Source organism: Amphimedon queenslandica, unplaced genomic scaffold (genome assembly GCF_000090795.2).
Source record: "Amphimedon queenslandica unplaced genomic scaffold, v1.1 AMPQUscaffold_13494, whole genome shotgun sequence".
Classification (NCBI taxonomy): domain Eukaryota; kingdom Metazoa; phylum Porifera; class Demospongiae; order Haplosclerida; family Niphatidae; genus Amphimedon; species Amphimedon queenslandica.
Genome location: NW_003546270.1, coordinates 279,607 through 285,502, shown reverse-complemented (window position 1 = coordinate 285,502; position 5,896 = coordinate 279,607).

The window sequence follows — 5,896 nt, the reverse complement described above, 5'->3', positions numbered from 1 at the left end:
CTTGCCATGCTTTATAAGTCTGTGTGATTGCCATCTTCCTTGGCCTTTTGATTAGCTCCTCTTACCGGGAGGGAGGGAGTGGACAGTTGATGTGCTCAACATCACCTTCATATAATCTAGAATAGCTTGCAGCCACTTCATGGCCTTAGCCATTCTGACAATTATATTTCAGAAGGCTCAGTCTCACACATCACCTGTGTTGTTTGTAGCTAACTCCAAGCTATTCTGGCTAAGCACTGCTTTGCCATAAACAGATTTATCAATAGACTTGTGGTAGAACCTCTGGAAAACAGATTCAGAGCTCCAATCTGCTGCTTTATGAATGAACTCAGTAGTAATACCCCCTCTGGTGGCTGCTGAGGCAGAAGCTCCCCTAATGGCGTGAGTTCCAAAAATAGAGGAATCAATTCCTGCTAGTTCCAAAGTTAAGCGTAGCGATCTAGTGATGGTACTGGAGGTTACTGCTGCGTGAGGTTTGATAAAAGACAGGAAGAAACTTGTCTCCTCCTTCCGCAATGGTCCTGTCCTTTCCAGGTATACCTGCAATGACACTACAGGGCAGAGTTTAGGGTTGCTCTGAAATCTAGGAAAGTGAAAATCTTCAATCCTTCTGCCCTGTCAGGATTGTTTTGAGAGTGTAGATGGCAAAAAAGAGACACCATCACTCCTCCTCATCCTATTATTTAGTTGAGAAAGGTCAGCTGACCTTGAAGGCCTTGTGATAGCCATCAGAAAAATAGTTTTAAGTGTTAGCATTTTTAATTGGAGGGGTTCCGCCCCTTCAATTGATTCAAGATAGTGAAGGACTGTCTGAACGTCCCATGTATTGTTATATCTAGGAAGTGGGGGTCTAATTTATATATCCCCCTTAGCAGCCGTGTAATAATTGGATGTTGTCCAACAACCATCCCATCAATCCTTTCATGGAAGGAAGAAATGGCTGAGCGATATGCATTTACTGAGTTATACTGGTGACCCTTTCGATACAACAAGGCCAGAAAATTTGCTACCTCGCTTATAGGTCCATAAAGGGATCTGAACCATGTTCAGTACACCAGCTTTGCTATTTTGCAAACAGTGAGTCGTAGGATTTTTTTGTTTTGGTCCTCCAAGAGTGAAGGATGAGCTCTGAAGCTTGGTTTGAAAGACATTGGTGACTAAAATTCTTCCTGAGAGCTTCCATACGGCCAGTTGTGTGTAGAAGGGGTTGTCCTCTACCCCTAGATTTGTTTGTTTTGGTAAAAGGCATGGCCAGTCTGTCAGTAGTGATAGAAGCACTGGGTACCATGGTTGTGCTTTCCAGACTGGAGCTACAAGGACTATTTCCACTTCCTGTGCTTGTACCTTTGCTAGTACTAATGGTATTAGATTCCAAGGTGGGTTGGCATAAGCCTTCATCCCACTCCAGTCCTGGCAGAGAGCATCTGTGGCCTCTGCAAATGGATCTGGCCGCCAGCTGAAATAGCGATGGCACTGATTGGTGCAAAGAGGTCCACTTCCAGGGGGCCATATATCTCGTCTATCTTGAGGAACACCCTCGATGCAGTCTTCAATCTGATCTGTCCCTCATAGTCCTTGATTCCATGTCTGCTACCTTGTTCAATACTCCTGGGAGGTGTTGTGCTTGGATGTGATTGTTCCTCTCGAGACACCACATCCACAAATTTCGTGTTAGGGAAATCAGTTGATTCGATAGAGTCCCTCCTTGGTTGTTGATGTAGGCAACAGCTGTTGTGTTGTCTATCTTTAATAGGACGGATAGGTTGGTTTTCTGTTTCACAGAGGATTTCAGTGCCAGTGTAGCTGCTAAAAGCTCCAGGCAATTTATGTGGCTTGTCCTCTCTTCCAGGGACCATTGGCCACCCGTGTTGGAACACAGACAGGATGCTCCCCATCCCTGGGTTGACGCATCCGACTCTATCACTAGGTCTGGTGTCTTTAAAATCAAGGTCCTCCCGTTCCATCTCACCATCTGTGTATCCCACCTGTGTAGCTCCTCTTTGCTGTCAGGGGAGAGTGTCAGGAGTGAGTCGTAATCCTGGTTTGCAGCTTTCAGTGCTGCCGTCAGGTCTATTTGGAGATGTCTGTGAATGAGGGGGGCTAGCGGGACTACCTGGTTTGTTGCATTCATCTTGCCAATCAACCTGGATAGGGTGCGGCATGAGTGTCTCTCTGGCCCGCCCCTACTAATTTCCAAGACTCCGCCCGGATTTTCTTTATCTTTTCTGGTGGTAGAGTTAACTCCATTTTTACTGTGTCTACATTGAAACCTAGCAATTCTAGGGACTGAGTTTGTTCCAGGATTGTTTTCTCCTGGTTTATTGTGAAGCCTAAGCTTTTTAGGAGGTACACCAGGCCTGCTGAGTGGTCTTGTGCTTCCTCCTTGGACTTCGCCATGACTAAGATGTCGTCTATGTAGCATACTATTTGCATCCATACCTCACTCCCGAGAGCTGCTGCTGGTCTCAGGGTCTTAGTAAAGACCCAGGGGGCTGACGCCAGACCGAACGGGAGGCATGTAAATTGGTAATTTGTGTTTCCCCATGTGAAGCTCAGAAATTTCTGGTGTTCTGGGTGAATGGGGATTGAGAAGTATGCATCTTTTAAGTCCATTTTCACTAGCCAGTCCCTCTCCTTAGGAGGGTTTTCAGGCTGTGTATCCCCTCCATCTTGAAATGAGGGGTGTTTACAAAGTTGTTCAGAGGCTTTAGGTTGATTACCGGCCTCTGGCCTCCATCCTTCTTTGGGATCAGGAACAGGGTGGAGACAAAGGAGTCCTTCTGTGGGGAGTGAACTGTTGTCACTGCCCCCTCTCTAACAATTTTTGAATTTCCACATTTATCAGGTCCTCTTGGACCTTGTTTAACTGTGGTTGGTGGGGTGGGTAGTCCTGATAAGGAGGTGAATGGAATTCTATCTGGTACCCATTCACTGTGTCCAGTACCCACCTGCCTTTTGTAACAACCTTCCAGTTGTTTAGATAAAGTGCCAGCCTTCCAGCTGGTTGACCCTGAATGCTTATAGGCCTCAGGCCTCGCATTGCAATTAAATCTATCATGGTATTGTTTAATAATATCTTTGAGAGAACAAAGGACTGTGTGTGTGCAGTCACTGTCTCTGATTGTTCTGCTGTTCCCTGCTGTTGCAGGGAAGTGAGGCTCCGCCTCTCCAACTGCGGGTCCTCCCTCTCCCCGAGAAGGGGCCCTTGCGAAAAAGTGGCCACTTGTAGTTAGAGAAGGCGGCTTCTGTGTGGCAGCCCTAAGGGCTTACATTTGATGTGTAGTCTTTAGATCGTTTAGCAAAGTCTGTCCCAAACAAGAAAGGGACAGCTGTAGCAAAGTCCACATCATCCTTAAGGAGAGGTAGGAGAGACTTGTTGATAGACGTTATCACTTTTTCCCTCCTTTGTTGGGATATGTGTGAATGAGCATTACCAATCAATGCCAGGGATGCGGTGATGGCATCCGCTAACTGTTGAGCTTCGGGGGTGTTGCCCTCGTTCTCTCCTTCTTGTATCCTTTCCTTAATGAGAGAAGTCAATGGAGCAGCAGTATCCATCACAAGTGTCTGTCTATGTGCCAGTTCCCCATCCAAGGATTTGGGATTCTGAGGAGCCTCTGCCTTCATAAAGGCATCCAGCCGAGGTGTCTTTGTTGCTGGCACTCTCGGTAGCTTATACCTCTTTTGGGTTTCCCGTCTCTGGTCGTTTGACATGCTCCTCGTGCAAACCAGAGTAAGGAGATGGTGAGTCGGCTCTGACACTTCCATCGACTCCGAGTCTCCTTCTTCCTCTGCCTCCTGGCTTAGGGCTCGAGTGTCCCCTGGAGGCTCACTGCGATCAGCCCAATTCTCCTCGGACTCCATCTGAGGACCTTTGGGCAACCTAGATCTGCCTTTTTTTGTCAGACTTTATATCCTCTACGTCTTTCTGGAGATTGTCAAATCTATCGTTAAGCTTGTCCATTTTTTCGAGTAGCTGCTCTAGAGACATATTCCTTAGAATCCACTTAGTAGACTATCGTCACACGTGGCGAGCTAAGAAAAAGACCAAGGAAGATGGCAATGACACAGGCTTATATAGCATGGCAAGTGGGCGGATGGGCAGTTCAAGAGTTATTAAACTTCGTTATTTAACTAGAAACTAGCTCTGAGTTAAAAAAACTGGCCAAACACAGTTGATGTGTGAGACTGAGCCTTCTGAAATATAATTGAGAAAGCAATTAGATGCATGTGATAATTGTCCTAATAACCATTATACGCCATGATCCCTGCATGTCGAAGAAATAGATCAAGTGTATGAACATGATTACTGTGATAATGCAAATGTAATGATATTTGTTAAAAAAGATGAAAATATTGTTGCAAAATATTTTAAATATTCAGAAATTGTGACAGGATAGGCCATCCTGTTATGTGTAGTAATAAGGATACTGAATGTAGAAGCATGCTCCATATTTGACGCAACGCATCTGTTCATTATCCCTTGTTGAGACGCCTCTTAAAATACTTTTATGTTGCTAGAAATGCCCATTTAACAATAGTTATTATTGATTCTTTCCTTGCTGATGGCGATGTAGCACAATTGATAAATTAATAAAGCCAATTTGATAATGTGTATTATGCCATTAATGATGGTGAAGATGACCCATTTAGAATGCCAAAACTTAGAAACCGTACTTTATTTTCAGTATACAGATGCTATTGATGAATTTAAGAAAGCATTGTCTGATCAGGCTGTTAATGCTTGTTGTAGATGTGAGAGGCACTTAAGAAAAAAATCTGTCACTGAAGCTAAAAATTTAGATAGAGATGTTTCGAATATCCTATTAAATAACATTAGAGAGAATGATCATACATCATTAAATAAAGTTATGTATATTTGTAATCATTGTAAACCTATTATTAGGAAAAATGAAGTTCCAGTACATTGTGTGCTCAATGGTTTACAGTGTGAGTCACAACGCAAACAATTGGAAACTTTGGATCCTTTGAGTTGCCAGCAAATACAAAGGGCCAAATGTTTTCAGACAATTCTTAGGCTAGGCACACACACCTTAAAAGTGCCTACCTATAATTCTTTTCAGGCTCTTAAAGGTGCAATGTTTTATTTACCCCTTCCATTAGAAAAAACAATTAAAACTTTAATTGAGTTTGGTATAGATTTTAATCATATAATTTATCCAGAACTTTATATTATAAATAATGGACAACCTAATGAATCAAACAATGTCTGGCATAGTCTAGCTGATGTTAATAAAATAAAAGCATCATTAAGAAAATTAAAAGAAATAAATTGGATTTATGGAAACGTAGATGATGACAATTGACGAATCGTCAAAAAATGTTATACAAGCAGTTAGCTATACTACTTGTAAAATGCTTGAAAAAGCAACAATTGAGATTTACAAGGCCCTTTGGCATATATAAATAGAAATCTTGACAGTAAAATTGCCACAGGTTCTGATAACAGTCAATAAAAATTAATGAATGTAAAAGAAGCGCCTACTGACAATAGGCAAGAGCATCTCGATTTGTTTATTCTTTACTACTTTATTTCCTACTGGACAATATGAAGAGCATCACTGCAGACAAAGCTATACAGCATCATTTAGTGAATACATAAAATCTAGACTTTTAAACAAAGATTCCCAATTTTGTAGAAATCATTCATATTGTCCGCACTATTACGGATTAAAAATTAACAAAGCCTTAAAAACTGACATATATTATTTATTAAAAACAACAAGAGGCAACATTGGTCAAACTGTTGCCAAAAAAATTAATGTGTCAGATGAAGAATTTGATTGCAATTTAAGTACCATGTTGGCTACAATAGGGGGCACAAATCAAAATTGGTTCCGTGTCAAAGGTGAAGTCAAAGCAATGATGGGTATGT